The sequence below is a fragment of the Lygodium microphyllum genome, chromosome 14 (assembly GCF_053477565.2).
Source record: "Lygodium microphyllum isolate KBCC chromosome 14, Lygodium_microphyllum_v1.1.10, whole genome shotgun sequence".
Taxonomy (NCBI): Eukaryota; Viridiplantae; Streptophyta; class Polypodiopsida; order Schizaeales; family Lygodiaceae; genus Lygodium; species Lygodium microphyllum.
Window position 1 is genome coordinate 7,122,660 of NC_141148.1, and position 18,513 is coordinate 7,141,172.

An 18,513-nucleotide genomic window follows, 5' to 3' on the forward strand; every position below is an offset into this window, starting at 1 on the left:
ATCATGACCAAAGATCAATCTTAGAAAATATCCTTGCTCCTTGTAGATGATCAAGAAGCTCGTCTATCCTCAAGATCGAGTACTTATTCTTCATTGTTACCTGGTTTTGTTGGAGGTAAAGGTACCTGCGCTAGCCACCCATGTATTACTATGCTGACATGCCTGCACACTACAGGCGGTGGGCAGTCATCACTGTCACTTTATTCTTTATTCTTTTAGTGACAGATGAATAAAGAGAAGGTCGGTCACACATTGTGACTGTTGGAGTTCCCACATTGTGAGTCTCTCTCTCTCTCTCTCTTGCACTCACTCTCCCACCATAGCTCTCCCTTGAAAGCTTCAATCCTTCTCACCTTTCAATTGGTATGAGAGCATGGTTGCTTGAGCATTCAAGCTTGGTTCATGACTCCTTCAACATTCTTTGAATCCCTACACTATTGGTGCATTCTCCTGGAAGCCATATCCGACTCCTTCGAGCTCCAATCACTCCCCGGCTTCCCGAGCACCTATCCGACCCATTTGGACACCCTCATGGCATTCCTTCAAAGGTATTGAAGCATTCTTTTGAGTTTTTATTTCAGTTTGTAGGCTACAGTAGGAAGGGGCAGCCATAGCTCCAACCATTGGAGCTCCCCCATTTCATAGCTTAGCTCCTGCCTGATTATGCTTGACAAGGCTTTGTGTAGGCCTTCTTTAGGCCCTACTTGAGTCCCCCCTTCCACCCCATTAATGCCACGTAGACTAGAAATATACCCAACAACATCAGCCTTGTTTACGCCAACTTGAAGACCTGCAAAAAATTGTTTTTTACTTCAACCCTCCCTTGGCAGTCATTGGCAGCTTGAAAACACTTCATTTGGCACTTGGGAAGACCCCCTTGATGCTCGGAATTGGTGGTTTATCATTGGCATTGATTTGTGGACTAATTAACCTCAGCCCAGGACTATTTTTCCCACTCCACAGGCAGACACAAATAGTTTACATCAACACTTTATATTTATCCTTACATAGCATTGGCTATTTGATGCCCAAATGCCTATAGTTGATGCCGGATGTTTAAGGAATGTATGCCTACCGATTTTCCATCATTTTGGGCTGATATCAAGCTAAATAACACTCAATTTTATGCAGTGAATGTATGCTGAAAACTTTAGGGCTGAAGTGCCTTTGTCAGAGGTTTCTTATACCTATTGCAATCAAGTATTGTCTTGGAAGCTTTACATGATGTATTGATGCTTTGGGGTCGACATAGAGCTTGACATTTCTCCCGATGTATTTTTGAGCTTGAGCTCGACCTTGGTTAGCATTTTGGATCTTTGTTTGGATGTACTTTGGCATGCCCACCTTTGACATGCTTGATGCTTATGTCACCCACACATGCTAGTTACATTGTTTGGACTTGAATGCTACTGGAGTTTCGTTTGGGCTTGACTTTGGATACTCTGGAGATTTTTTTTTTAAGTCTTGCTTTGGCTCGTTAGAGATTGATTGTGATTGTCTTCATGACATCAGATGTTATAATTGGATCCTTGACTGCTCATATGCTTCGAATGTCTTCTTCATGTATGACCTTGGATACTCTGTCATTGGTGCTCTTACATACCTTGTTTGAGCTTGGATGCTTGACTATTATGGCTTTTGTGCCAGTGGAAGAGTTTATGTACATTGCCATTTGATTGACATTTAGCAGGCATGTTATGTACTTGATCTTTTGGATACTTAAGAGTGGGATCTTATTGTGGATGATGTATGGTTGATATGCCTTGATCCATGTAGATGTACTTGGGTTGACTCATCTTTGTATTCACTAAGCAGACACCGACTTATGTCAGGTCTTTGGCAGTGGTATGTACATTTTGCCCTGTTGATTAGGGGGTATACTGACTTTACTAATGGAATTTTTCCGACATGCTTGGGTGTTGGCTCATGTCATTTTGACTATTACATGCTTATTGATGCCCGCTTGATGGTGGTTTTGCATTGGCCATCAATGGTTGACTTGGAATCTTGTTTTTTGCCTACTGTCAGCTCTCATTGTACACTACAACAAATTATTATAGCAAGTATATATCTCCAGACTATGATGTATTTTTCATACTGAATCATCTTGGTTTGATGTACTTTTGATGGTACTTGGTGGGAAGCATCATTAAATACTCATTTCTTGCCATTTTGCCTTGGTTTTGGTGGTTTTTGGTCATTACAATTTACAACAAACAATTTTGAACTGTCTGCATTGTTTCACCTTGCAGTATGGCATCTTCTTCTACTAACAGTGGTATCTTCAACATCACTAAGCTTGATGGTACGAATTATGCCTATTGGAAGAGCCAAGTTTGGTAGGTATTAGTGCAGAAATTGCAGATAAAGCCACTAAGGTTGAGTGGGCGGCCACCTGAAACTATGACTAATGACAAATGGATGGAGCTTGATGAGCTATGAAAGTCCACCCTCATCTTGTCTCTCACTAAACAAGTGGATTACAATGTGGTTGAGGAAGCACAAAGTGCTTGGCAGCTTTGGGATAAGATCAAGTGAACCTCTATGACAAGCAAAGTTCTACAAGTCAAATGTATTGGTGGTAGAAACAGCTTATGGATCAACGCATGAAAGAGAATGTGATCATGTCAACTCATCTGAGCCAGTTTCATGCTATTCTTAAAAATTTAGTTTCGCAGGGCATTGATTTCAAAGAGGATGTAACCCCATTATTCTTGCTTGGAACTCTTAATGAGTCTTAGGATGTATTCCGCACTGCCTTATGTGCTTCTACCACTACTTTGAAGTTATCTGATGTTGAGAGCTCTCTTCCATGAAGAGATAAACCGTAAGAATTTGGATGCCTCTCATGTGTCTCATGCATTGACAATTAGAGGCCGACATGATGGAAATGCAAAGAATGACCATGGTAATGGCCGTGGACACGATTTACACAAATCTCGATCCAAGTCGCATGGCAAGTCACACAGTAAGTCTCGTGGGAGAAATGCCAATCTGAATTGTCATCATTGTGGGAAGAAAGGCCACAGTGTCATGAATTGCCCAATGAAAGGCGCAAAGACAAGGGGAAAGAGAAAGTGCAAGAAAAGTCTTCTCATCGCAACATAGTACCTTCTAAGTCAAGTGTTAAAATTGAAGAGATCAATTTTATGCAGCCCAAGGATAGTGATGGGGATTATATCCTTGCAGTAACTTCATCTAGTGCTTTGGAGATGACAAAGATACACTCTATATATACACTATATTGGCTCTTGGACTCAAGTGCATCCTTTCATGTGACATCTTGCTGAGAGTGGTTCTAATCATACCATTCTATTTTGGATTCTGTGTGCTTGGGTGATGATAGGTCTCTTGAGATTGTCGGCATTGGTGATGTTAGGATGTAGTTTCCTTTTAGCAGCAGTTTTGTTATGCACGTACATCATGTACCTCCATTGACACGTAATCTCATGTCCGCTGGACAGCTTGATGATGCAGGATATCATATATATTTTGGAGACTCTACATGGAAGATTACTCATGGCAGGCTTGTGTTTGCGAGAGGTGCCAAGGCTAGCAGCCTCTACCCCTTAGTTGTTTCTGGATCTACAATTGATCATGCTTTGCCTGTGCAATCTTTACCTCATGTATCTCTTTGGCATGCCCATTTGGGGCACATGTCCATTAAGGGAATGAAAATTCTTTCTGGTTTGCAATACCTAACGCCTCTTGACTATTCTCATTTTGATTATTGTGATCATTGTCTTTATGGCAGGCAGACTAGGTCTACGCATAAGAAGTCTGATATGTCACGCATGAGTAGGCCCTTGGCTTTGGTTCATTTTGATGTCTGTGGGCCCATGCCCTATTAGTCTATGGGTGGTGCGAATTATTTTGTTACTTTCATAGATGATTTTTCATGTAAAGTATGGACTTATCCCACAAAGCAGAAGTCCGATGTATTGGTAGTTTTTCAAAGATGGCTTGCCTTGGCAGAAAACCAGTTTGGGCATAGGCTGAAATGCCTAAGGACAGATAATGGGGGTGAGTATGTCTCACGTACTTTTGAGCAGTTATGTGATCAAAGGGGTATCAAGCGTCAATTGACCGCCCCCTACACCCCTCCCCAGAATGGTAGGGCTAAGCGGATGAATAGAACCATCCAAGAGAGGGTTCGCAGTATGCTTAGCCATGCATGCCTACCCCAGCACTTTTGGGTTGAGGCAGTTACGACTGTCGTGCATATCATTAATAGATCACCCTGTAGTGCCATTGATTTCCAAGTTATAGAGGTGGTACTGACACGAAAGCCTCCCTCTTATGTGCATTTACGTGTCTTTGGATGTGAGGCATTTTGCCATGTGCCCAAGGACAAGCATAACAAGTTGGATCCTAAGAGTGTTAAATGCATATTCCTTGGCTATGGAGATGTAGAAGAGATGGGTTACCGTCTATGGGATCTGCAGGCGCGGAAAGTCATCCTCAACCATGATGTAGTCTTCCATGAAGACAAGATGCATAGGCAGCCTAAGAAGATATTGGAGATACACAGAGTTATATTTCAGGAGGAGCCACGAGCTCCTATACAGCCAGTTGGACAGCCTGCAATAGCAGCAGGTACTCATGGCCAGGGTGTTGGACAGAATGTTGTTAACCTCTTCAATCAAGAGAGCACCCTCTACATCCTATAATTTCAACCCATCAATAAGCATATTTGCACACATAGTAGTATGGAATATGTCCTACGACTCAAATGATATAACTAGTAAGAACAAATGAGGAAGATTGTCCTTAAATTAAAGTCCCAATAGAATGAAACTCATTTAAGTAGGCAAACATGGAGGTCCCCTCCTTCATACACAAAGGTCCATGAGTTTCTTCAGCTAATACATTTGAGAAGTAGGGCTTTGCTTATTGTAGACATTGTGAATCTTATCTTGTAATTGCCAAACAATCTACCCATCAAAGACAACACTATAGTAGACCTGCTTTTAGAGAGTGACAAAATGATTGTAGATTTGCATAACTCATTCAATTCAACCCAACCCTCTGCATCAAAGTGTTGGGGCTTTACATCCTCATGTCTCAATATCTTAATCTACAATTTCTCCACTAAAACCTGCTAGATTTATGGCTCCCAATAGCTATAATTTACCCCATCCAACCTCTCAATGTTAAAGATAGCACTGTCAATTGATCCACTAGCCATAATGCGAGAGATGAAAGTACAATCCAAGACAAACAAGTTGTTGCTAATGATAGCAAAACAACCCCAAAATCCCATCTAAATTTAGGGCTAAGCAAGAGAAACTGGCAAAATAGTGAGCTCTCCATAAATTGCAATCAAGTAACTATCAAATCCAAGTGACTACCCTTAGATAGAATGCATAAAATTGAAATGATAGGCTATTGTGATAAAGTGTAGAAATATGCCAACAACCAATTGTGAGCAACTAAGAAAGCAAAACCTAGAACAACTAGCACTAAAAGCTACCACAACTACAACGTATTAGTAATCAGACATGTGGTAGGCATAAACATCGTGCACATTGGAGATCTCAAGGTAAAGAGAACAGAACTACCAAATGCATAACCCACTAATCAAAGCTTAATGCATAACCCAAAAGCATATGAATATCATTGACAACATACTAATAGATATAAGTTCCAAGTCCAAAGTAAGTGATCAAATCAACCCACTATAGGATAACTGCAACTAATACATATCAAGAGAGCATGTACATGAAGTGTCCCACAGTCTCAGTGAAAGTAAGCTCAACCTCAGCTACATAAAACCAAAGCTCTATGTAATATCCAAAGTAGTGTTGGTAACTCCTATCGGAACAAAATCGAATGCCAAATGAGCAATGCAAGCTTAAAATATCAAGTACATGACATCCAAGTATCGAAGGTACATGAAGCATAAGCCAGGAGCATAAATAGATTATTCAAGATTGTAATTGTGTAATCCACTGAACTAACCAAGGACTATAACCATAGCCAAGATCAATGTATTGGAACTCAAATCCTAGCTCAAAAGCATGCCATAGCATATTGGAAAGTATATATAACAATCAAAGTAGAAATAAATCCATTGACATTCCATAAATATCAATGAGCATTAGGCATAAGGTTTTCACTGCTGATAAATGCTTACTGTTCTATTATTACAACACGAAAATGACAATGAAATCTGAGTAATTTTAAGCTTAAATCAGTCCCAAAAGCATAACCATACCATTTGAGCACCAAAATAGCATCCCTAACACATCAAACATGCATTATGGAATTTACTATTTGTTGTCCAAACCATAACTATTTTGTTCTATGTGAAACAAAGCATAAAAATTTGCAAGAATCAACCCCATGAGTGGCCAAACCATAGTTGTCCACGACTTCTATAACATGCTTTGTGTTCACTCAAAATGGATAAAATGGCTTCTTTTTAGCTCAATAAGCACTCGACAAGGCTCAGCTAAACCTTGAAAGCTCCTCAACAAGCATAGAGCAAGCTAGAACAAGCCGGGAGAAGAAAAGACGCAATGCATACCTCTAGAGAAAGAAACGAGGGCTGCCATGAAACCTTGAGTTGAAGCTTTGAATCCAAGTTGAAGCAAAGGATGAAGAAGCTTCTTGAATGGTTGGCTCCAATACCAATTGAAAGATAGAGCCTGAGTGGAAGCACACAAGTAGAAGCAAGAGCAAAGTAAGAGCTATGGCGGATGGAGTAAGAGAGCGAGAGAGACACACACAATGTGTGGGAATTCCAATAGTCACAATGTGTGACCCGCCTTCCCTTATTCAAATGTCACTGAAAGAATAAACAATGAAGTGACAGTGATGGGCGCCCACCACCTGCAGTGTACATGTGTGTGGGTATTGTCACTGTGATGAATACACAGATGGTTAGGCACTGGAGCATTTACCCCCAACATGAGGGTTTTAGGGTTTTCACACTCTCATCGTAAGAAGGCATGCACACTCTCATCACTTTGAAGGCATGGAAGCTCCCACTTAAGTAAGAGTATGCATTCAAATTACATTCAAGCCTCATCCTTTTTTTGTATTTATCTAATTCCAGGTTTCTTCACTTGGAGCATGTTAAATTAATAATACCACTTTAAAAGTGATTACTATTTTGTTTTGATCTCTTTATATTGTAGAAATGAGAGACTAACCTAGAAGAAAGTTGAAGGCAATAGAAATATTGCTAATTATAGTAGGTTCCTTCACTGCAACTGAGCAAAACTATAATGAAAAGGAAAGTCGGTGATAGTGATATGGTATTAGGCATCAAAGGTAGGTGCTAAAACTAGTTGAGCTTATCTAACGAACTTGCAATAACTACAAAAAGTGAACCCATCCATGGTTGCTCCATTTTGTAGCGAATGTAATGAGAACCTCACATGTTTCATCATGAAATAAATGAGCTATCAAATGTCTTGCATGTGCTTCAATTAAGTATTGAGTTAGGTTTGAGGTGTTATTCTTAGAATTTTTAAGTAAATCTACTAAACTTATAACATTAGAAATTTAGGAAAATACATAGTTCTCCCTTTTTCAAGGGATGTTATAATATTGCATCTTGTTATAACACCCAAATTTTGTACTATCCATAACTATGATATATAAAATAATGATTTCACCCAACTTGTTATACTTTTGTAATACTTGTTATATTTAAAGTCATTTTTTCTAAAGTATGATTTTTGACAAAAACTTTTCCTATTTTTAAATCTAGTCTTTCTTTCTTTTTTAAAGTATGGCCTTAGAAGTTTTGAATGATTCCTATATTTAAAATCCATTTTTAAAAGTATGCTTTTCATTAGAAACTTTTCCTATTTTTAAATCTAGTATTTCCTATTGGCTTGGGAGGTTTTGAACACTTGCCATGTAAGATCAACATTAGATTAGGTATATTTGTCAATTACAAGTTTAATAGATTAGTATGGATTAAAATATTATCAACTTTACCATGCTTGAATTTATCTTGAACTATAACATTAGAAGCATACATGTTGAATAATTGGAAACGTGTAGCCACAAAGGAAGAAGACCTCTCTTCTGACATGAGCATGAATGTAATAAAGAGGAAATCTTAATTTTCAAAAATAGAGGATGGCCTACTTTAGTAGAAGAGTGCTAGTCCAAATGTATTTTATATTGCCAAGGACTATTTGAGCTAATTACATTCTTAGACTTGTGTTTGTGTATTTATTTCTACAGCTTGGATGTGTTCATCCTACTATCTCTCACTCTCAAAGTTTCTTACTCTCCATGTGTTTGCTTTCACTAGATTTATCTTTTGATAACAATGCCTAGACACTCATGCTTTTAGTGCCTATCCTAAGTTTACCTACACATGTAGCATAGTAATAATGTGGTAGTTGCTATCCCAACCAAGAAATGTGTTGCAATGTAGAATTGGTTTATCCATATCAGAAGGAGAAGTCCTTAAATGGCTCTCCCATGTGTGTGTCAGCACAAGGAGATGATGGCCTTAAATGATTCTCCTTTGATAACATGCCACATTCTCAAGGGGATGACAATCTTACATGGTCTAGTCAACTCTCCACCCTTGGGTGGAGAGTTAACTAGGATGCCTATCCTTTATGGTCATTGATATTCATTAGCATGTACGTGGGTGATCTCCACTTCTGGATGATTGCTTGATATTTATGCTAACTAATTGTAGCACCTACAAGTTACAACTGAAAGTTTGTGCACATTCCATACTCAAACTACCTTGGGGGAAAAAACCTTTGAATATTTCTCTTTTTTTTAATGCACTTGTAGAATGATATTATCACGGACCAATGAAGAGCTTGTTTTGGATATCCAATCTTATGCATACCTCATGCATATGAGCATCAAGATAGGACAAAAAATGTATATACAAAGCCTATAATAAGGCCAATTTCAAGACAACAGTCCTAGTCCTTGACAAGGCTCTATAGAATACTTCTCATTTTTATTCTCCCCCAATTGTCATCCTCTCAAACATGTCGACATCATCAATCAGCACCTTTTGAGCTCACCATCATTTTTTAAATTTGACATCAACTCCAATATTCTTATCATTATCATCATCAAGAGATGAAGATCACTTATACAACACCTTTAAACCAGAAATCTAGAATTGATAGAAAAAGCATGAGTAAAACACAAGAAGACTATTGTCACCTTCATCGAGCTCATCCTCCCTTCTAGATCATCAACTAAGCATCAATAATTGCAAACAACAAAATAAATGCCACTTGTTTAACATCGATTACTGTGCTCTTCGAGAGCACTAATTCGTCACCTCAAAGGAGGAGAGGGACGACTAACCATGTAATAGAGGGGCTACATAACACCTCTACTTGAAAGTATTGAGGTTAATCGTGCCTTATGATTAAATTGTTGTTCAAAGAGATAGAGAGAGAGAGAGAGAGAGAGAGAGAGAGAGAGAGAGAGAGAGAGAGAGAGAGAGAGAGAGAGAGAGAGAGAGAGAGAGAGAGAGAGAGAGAGAGAGAGAGAGAGAGAGAGAGAGAGAGAGAGGGATTGGAGAGATAGAGGGACAGAAAGAGAAAGAGAAATAGAGGTAGAAATAGAGAGAGAGAGAGAGACAAAGAGAGAGAGAGGCTCTATTACATGAGTTTCCATTCTCCATCCATCTATCTTCTTGTGTGAGGTGATTAAGAAGTTATACAAGTCTAACAAAGTTTTACGTGATTAGCAAAAGAAAGGAGTGCACAATGGCATGCAAGAGGAGTACCTCGGGTTTGAGACACGAGACCAAGATAATATCGACAATTCCAACCACTACACAAGCATTCTAGGTGCTTCAAAACCTTGTATCTTAACCATAAAAGAAAATTGTACATTTGTTGCTTAGAGAATATAGTAATGCTTTGGGATGTAGATGGAGAAACCCAAAGACAAGCACTGAAAGAAACTTCTAAATAACAACTCATCATGAATTGATAAGATGGTAAAGGCTTTAGAAATTTGACACCAATTGGCCAAAGGATTTAAAGAATCTCAAATTATGTCAATACTAGAAGAAACAATGCTTAAACATTATGCTTTCCCTTGAAAGGGTTATAATAGGAAGGATGTTAGAAAGAGGGAATTAACACATGTGACTAAAGTAGAATGACAAATATAAACTTGTGGCTTACAACCTTTATATGTCAAAATGCTAAACACTAACCTTTTAGATCATTCAAAGAATTGTTGGCTTGTTGAAATGCCTTAGGAGATGCTATGTTGTCTTGGAAAAAGGAATGAAGAGAGTAGGCTATTCGCCTTGTCTTTGTTTGAACATTGAAAATCCTTGAAGGGGGGAGCTTACTTGTTCTAAGGCTTATCGTATGAGGATTTGAGGCACATGTGGATCAGCTCCATGATCACACCACGAAAATAGATAAAGGCAAGGAACCTAGAAGGGCGCTACTCGATACAGCAGGCCGAAGTTCGAGTGGTGTGAAGACCACAATGGAATGTTGATTCACTCTTATGATAGCTTATGGTTCAAGGAGGCTCTAGACACCCCCCACTAAGCCTAGGATGGAGATGGAAAACCTCTGTGGCCTAACATCTATGGACATTGGTAGACCTTATTCTAGATAAAGGGTGGATTATGGATTGTATCCATGGGACTTGGACATGGTTATCCAAATGTTTGGATATGGGTCCTTGTTTAAGGGAGGGAAATTTAGATTAGCATTGCACCTTGGAGAAGGTGCGGATAAGTACATTATTGTTACTCTCTTCTAAAGACTGTTTGACCTTGTCTTTGTGTTTGTGCATAAAGTATGTGGATTAACCTCGTACTAATAAAATTAATTAAAGAAGCTATTTTTTATGTTATATTAACTATGTTAGGTGATTAAATAATCAAGAAACCCTGTCTTAAATGGAAAATAAAAGGACAAGGATTCATCCTATGGTTGGGTGCTCTTGGTGAGCTGGGAGTTTCCTTTAAAACCGTAAGACTTAGGAGGTTTTAGGAAAGATTTGGACTATGATTGTCTTAGAAAATACTATAGAGCTTGACCTCATATTGTTTTAGGGAGCCTAGGTGAAACTTTGCCTCATGGGAGAAGGGATTGTTACATTACCTCCCCCTCACTTCTCACCCTCTTTGAACCAAGTGTGACATGATTTTTCTTTGGTTTGAGCTTATTTGCATAAGCAACTGCTTGATGATCGATGCTAGATAAATCCTTAGGTGACCATAGTATGATTTAGGAACCTTAAATTCAGGTCGATCCTCTTGGGTATGGAGTGGAGCTTTCCTTGCGAGGTAGACTCAAGCAAGTCTAGGCAACAATGTCTATGATATTCCAAGGGAGTTTCAGATGGCATTGCCTATAGGATTATCTCTTAATGGGCTACCCAAATCATGCCATCAAGGGTTCCTTTGATAGACAATTACATTACCCATAAAGGTGGACCCATCTCAAGCTATTGATAGCAAGTGTCTCTCTTCATCATAATCATGCTCATGCTATAAAAGAGGTTTTCTTCCTCCTATTGTGTGTCCTCCTCCTTGAGCTAATGGAAGGATGCACACTATCTCATAAGACAAATATTTGAAAAGCACTAAGATGTACAGAGGAAGGATACTTATAGCCTTTCATAACACCCAATTCTATCATGGTTTTGTAGGTATTGTACACTTTAAGTATCGCATATCTCCACAATAAGATAGTGTGAGATCTACTTGCACCTAATATAGTGTGCCTTGATGGATCATAACTTGTATGAACTTAATTCTATGGATGAAAAAGAGATAGATCGTGGAATAATTTAGAAGCATCACCAATTTTGCTTCTACTAAGACATGTATGTAAAGATAATACACTCCTTTTGTGCTAGATTGGGATATACAATAATGGCAATTATAATTGCATCTCATGATATGCATAATTCAATATGTGATGTGCGCATATAGCAATCCTTTATTGCTATTTGATTTGCTTGAAGGAGTATTGACTCTTGGTACATTAAGGCAGTGGCCATTTTGGTGTCTGATTTTGTTTTATGGTGTGTGAGTGTTGCACACAAGAAGACATGATTTCAGTGTACTTAGACACATTTTCTTGTCTTCATGATCTAGGTTTCCAGACTTTTTTGCACACAAGAAGACATGATTTAGGTGCACTTAAATCACCTTTCTTATCTTGACGCAAGATATTGTGTCATTGAGGATTCATAGTTGCATCCTAATCCCTTAGCTCTATCCTTGACCATCAACAAAAAAGAAACACATCTAAACATGACCTAGCCTTCTAAGAATCTATCATGCTAGGGCATATATCTAAAGCTATAATAATATGCTAAATTGTGAGTTGTTATACTTACATGTCATGATGTGTGAAGTGAATAAGAGATCTACACAAATATGCAATCCTTTCGAGCTATCTAATATGCTTGAAGAAGTCTTGAACCTCAATGCATCAAGGTGGCCTTGAACTTGTATTATGCTTTCTAAACATTCCACACAAGAAGACATGAATTAGGTGTGTGCTGAAATACCTTTTGTTTGTACTGTGATGCAAGACAATATGCCTTGAGGATTCATAGTTGTGACCTAAACTGTTGGCTTTATCACTTGTCCATCAACAAAAGAGTGACGCATCATAGCATGATTTGGACTTCTCAGAATATAACATAACATCTCTTAGAGTGTTAAGTCTAACAATGTCCTATCATTGTGTGAAAACATGAGGGTGCATATAACATAGGCGTGCATTTGCATGGCATCAGTCAAGTATCCATGACATAAAGATAATGAGGACATAAGCTTGAGGTAGTGGATAGCAAAGGTTTTCGATACAAAACTAGAAAGAGCTTTAGTGCTCATGCAACCTATATATCTGCAAATACCACTTGGAACACAAAGATCCTAAACTTGGAACCCTATGCGATCTTCCTTAGTTGTGGAAGGTTATTTGAAGCTAGTAGTGGATTACTTGTATTCTCAAATTCCTAGCTCAAAGGCATATTTATAGCTTTTCCATGCACCAGAGTATGTGTACAATTACAATAGCGAGGATGGTGTTGTTTTCTCACCATCTTAAGGATATATTCAAGCAAATTGCCATATGTTTGAAATAGATATAAAAAAGGCATAAAGGCATATTTGCAAAGGACCATCTCTTCTACATGACATAGCTATGGGCTTAAAAACATTTTAAGAATGTAGTTGTTGACACAATGTAAGTTAGGCCATTATACTTTTGATATTCGAAAGACCTATAGCTAAGTACAATGAAATCTATGAGGCCGACCATCATACCAAAATGTTTTTGTCATTATAAAAGTTTGTAGTTCCAACAATTGAATTCCTTAAATATTGCAACATATTTGATAATGGTAATGGAAGTAAACGATTATGAAAGTCTATGACTTATTGTTTTAGATATTAGTTTACATCATTTTCTAGGAGGGAAGGGGCTGTGTTGGTTTGCTATGTTGTGATTTTCTATCACATTACTACTTGTTGGTTTTCGTGATCCAAAGCTTCATAATGTATCAACCCTTGATTGTTGGCCTAAGACATTAGAGTCATCAGAATTCTTAATCTTGTGCAAATAAGTGATGATTAAGGATTGCTCCTTCCTAACAACACTTTTCAAATCAACAAAATTAGTCAATTGATAGGTTGACTTACACACCATCTAAGTCACAACAATTGCCAAATGTCCCCCACATGACACGAGAACTCCGGAATACACCATCTCTGCAATAAGGGTCCTTTGTCACACATGCCCATTGCTGAGGATGGCAAGTACTTCATATTTTGAGATGTGTCTTTGTCTTTGCTAGGGAGGGATTTTGGGGGGGGGGGGAGACGGGCTATAAAAAAAGTAGGGGCTGGGTGGCAATAGGATAATAACAAGTTGCCTTTGATCGCAAGTTTTGGGGGCGTGGTAGGGTTTTTGTTTAATGGGGACTTCACGTGGATGCCCTACGACCAAAGCTCGAGTGTATCTCGGCCGCCAACTCAACAGGGCCCCGTCGTCCCTGTTTTTAAAATATTTCTTTTTTATTTTTTTGTTGTCCTGCTAGCCTAATTTGTTCGAGGCTCGCGCCTGCCAATCCCGCATTCGTCGAAAAGCCCTGATTTTCGCAGAACATGACTTGTCATCGTTCCTGTTTTCAAATATATATTATTACCCAAGCTTTTCGCCTCACCGACTACAAATTGTCTCCTAGAAAACGCTCAAATTCCACAATTTCTTTCTACATTTATTTTAGTGTATGAGGCTTTAACTATTTACCCAATCCCCTGCATTGCCTTCAAACTTTAAACAAGTTCCACATTTTTCTCTTCTCTTCTCTTCTTAGTGTAAGGGGCTATACTTACTATTAATGTATTGTATGGGGCTTTACTATCTAGCCAATAACCCTTCAACTTCAAAGATTCCACATTTTTCTACTTTCCCTTAGTACAAGAGGGTTAGTATTTTGACCCACTTCAACTTGCAAAAAAAAAATGTATGTTCTTTTCAAGGCCTTGTATCGAAATTCACAAAAAGTTAAGTGAAATGACTTATATTTATCAAGTTTGGAAATCCCCCCCCCCCCAAATGTTGTAGCTTTGTATTATCAATTCTTTCAATTTGCTAAGTTTGTAACTTTATATTTGTTCTTGAGCTGTGAACTACTTAAACAAACACCATCCAATCCAATACTCATGAAAAATATTTTTGACAGCACATGAACATTAAACTTTACGTCTGTAGTTTTTTCTCTGCCTATGGAATGACATTTTACAAATGGGTACATACTTAAAACCTCATCTTTGAGAAGTTTTTCCTCCATTCTTTCTAGTTCACCTCACGTTTCATGAACAAAAGATACATTTACTTCTTAAATCTAAGGTTTCCCAATCGTCCATAAGTGACATTGTATGTTGAGGCTTCGAATCTTAGATTTCTAATCATTTCATAAGAAACCTCTCGATACTGAGGCTTTATATCATCAAAGGTTGAAAAGTAGAGAGATAGAAAGAGGAACGTTAGCCAAGCTACCCAGTAATGACATGTATAACTGAGGTCATCTTGGGGTAGTGTGATTTCATCACCTCGGCCTAGTAATGCTAAAACTAGGGGCGAGGGGTAGTATTGTGTCCCACTATGCAAGAGTAGACCCGAGTTGCACATCCATGTTCTCAATGATTAGGAGGACAATCAAGGAGATTGGAGAGGAGAGCCTAATCCAATGCACATATGCACAATATTAGAAAGTGAGCATGCTTTTGAATACAGACAAGGATGAATTATGCAACATGTGGACCATAAAGGCTACCTACAAGAGGCATGTTGCCCTTCTAGCATTAGGGAAATAGAGAGTTTATTATGAATATGATCTTCAAAGTGAGCTTTAAGCATTATGTTAAATAGAAGTCTAGAGAAGGAAGGTGTGGTTTCAAAATGCCTAAATGAAAAGGTGAAAATCATGTTTTATCTTTGTTCAATAATGAGACAAGGTATTTAAGATGGCATCAATCCAAACTACTATAAAGTAGCTCCATCCCAAAAGCTACCACATTCATTAAGAAAGCCTTCAAGGTTGTTCAACATGAACAACCTTGTGATAGATGAGAAATTATGTGCTTCAATGCTAAGATCATCCTCATGCACACTTGTAGCCATTGGACTATCTTGATTAGGGACATAAGTATAGATACTCCATGCTACCACTATCCATGAATATGCCAGATTTTTAATCATCCACACCCTATAATTGACATGGGTCTAAATTTTGTTCTTGTATTCTCAATAGGTGTTTTGGTAGAAGAATTGTATGAGCTCCGTGTATGAATATGAATTTACTGCATGTCTATTTGATTCCTCTATTAACCTCACTCATGCTTAATCCACATAATCAAATGTTTGCCATTGTAAAATACATTCGTAAACATTCTCCATGTTCTTCATCTTTAGGAGAGTCCTAGTCACGTATGGTCTTCTTTCTTTATATGAGATTCTTTCAAGGTCTTTATGATAAAGTGGAGAATGATGCTACTTAGTCCATGCATAGAAAAATAGAGACATTTTGATTGGATGAAGTGGATCATGAATCACTTAGAGGGGTTTCCAAAACACTTTATATTGGATAGATATTAAGTTCAACGCCTATAAAATATATGCATTTGATATATACTTATCAAGTCTCCATTATTACAATAATTGATAAGGAATGGTATTAAGTATAAGGGGCCATGTTCTTTCATGACACCTATTCACAATTAACAAGCCTTATTAGTGTAGATCTCATCATGCATTCTTTTTAAATGTCTTTGTCCTATTTAGAGTTCCAACATTCACCATCACCTAATATCTTATTTCTTGGACAAGGCCCCCTCAGCTATCTACACCTTACAGAGTGTACACTTTAGATTCATCAAGAACATGACAAGTAATGAGATGCCTCACCTAGTGCAATAAGATGATCCTCTTGCACTAAAAGTAGCTTTCAACTACGATATGGAATCCTTATTATTTATTAGATCAATGTGATCTAATGAAACTATAAAAGAAAGCTATATTTGTAGTTTTGACAATGTAGTTTTTTCAACCACTTCATAAAATAGAAAACTCTCCCTCCGAAGTTTTGGGCACAAAATCTATCAAGTTGGGATACATGTAATTGTCTAAAGTAGGTGCTCATTAAGATTTAATTTTTTCAAGGATGTTATGGTTTCTAACTTCAAGGTTGCTGTAATGACAATTATCTCACTTATACTATAGTACATTGACACAACTACTCTTTTGGAAAACATACTTGAAAGTTCCCAAGAAGATAAGAAATCCTAATGAATGTCTCCTTTCATCACAATGCATACACATTGAACATGTTCATGTCATAATGCTAATTATTGAAGAGGGTAGTGTGCTACATAGAATCGATTAGTTGCATATTTCAAATACCAAAAGATGAAGGGGAAACAATCCAACACATGTATGATTGTTGATGTTATCAAAGTATGCTCTATTTGTCTTGAATGCAAGTATATTTGAACGATGTCTAATGATGTAGATTTGGGGGGTAGAGTCTTATGGTTTGCATGCGAGAGATAAGTCTTTGCATGGCTTTCTAAGGATGGTTGATAAAGTCCAATAGGTGGGCACTAGAGAGGCCAATAAAAGGACTTACTGCAAATTGAATAGGGATGCATGTGCTCCCTCGATGTTGCATCAAACGTTTTTGTAGTTTTGTGCATACTTTAACAAGTTATTTTGTTATAGGTGTTGGACTTAGATGCCTAATTATTAGACTAGACATGATTTTAATATTAGGTTTTGTGGGTTTTCTAGATGTAAACTTGATCAAAACACATCCTTAGCTAAATTTCTAGAGAAAGTATGTGATCTAGTAATGAGGAAGAAAAGAGTATGACCAATGTGATTCTATTCATTTTCCAGAAGGTCCATGCAAAAGCAAATAGGTCTCCTTGGCATTGCCGCTTGCAACAAAATTTTGGCAAGCCCCTCTTCTAAGAAAGAGTTTCCTTGTGATGACAATAAGAGTGTGTCATTTGTAATGAATGTGTAAGGGCCTTGCTTATATATTAGTTATTGCACATATCAAACTTTGCATATGGAATCATTCAATTACAAATGTATCTATAAACTTTCCATAAATAAAACACACCCCCTTTTTTATTCAATCAATGAATGACCCTTTTATCTGGCACCCTTTTGTATGTAAAAATGTGTAGGTGACTCCGTCTAGAACTCCCAAGGACTACCCAAACTTTATGGTAGGGTTACTCTCCGTTCATGGAGGATACAACTCTATCATGGTGATTATGGACATGTGTGGGTTGACTAAGAGACTAATGCATGAATATCTTTTTATCTTAAAATATGTGTGTGTGTGTGTGTGTGTGTGTGTGTGTGTGTGTGTGTGTGTGTGTGTGTGTGTGTGTGTGTGTGTGTGTGTGTGTGTGTGTGTGTGTGTGTGTGTGTGTGTGTGTGTGTGTGTGTGTGTGTGTGTGTGTGTGTGTGTGTGTGTGTGTGTGTGTGTGTGTGTGTGTGTGTGTGTGTGTGTGTGTGTGTGTGTGTGTGTGTGTGTGTGTGTGTGTGTGTGTGTGTGTGTGTGTGTGTGTGTGTGTAGGTTAGTTATGCAAATCTGGGGCCTATTGTGTTGTGATAGCTCAATGAAGAGATTTTGGATCTTGGTTTAAGAGAGAATAACACTCTTTGCAATGGCTTGCAAGAGATGATGTTGTGTAGCGCCACCCCCTTAATACATATGCTAATTGCCATTGTTGTGCTAAAGTTCATGACCTAGACTACACACTCTAATAGATGAATTGTCTCACAAGGAACGATATCAATGTGAAAGCACTTATGATAATCTTTACATTGAAAAATATTTTAAGGACTTACTTTCCTACTCCTCTTCAACCTTTCAATTGGTGATCCATGTGTTGGGGGTTAGAGGCAACTTGTGCCTAGCTATCTACATTTACTTGTACTTATTGCCTACACACATGTACACTACAGGTGGTGCGCCCATCACTATCACTTT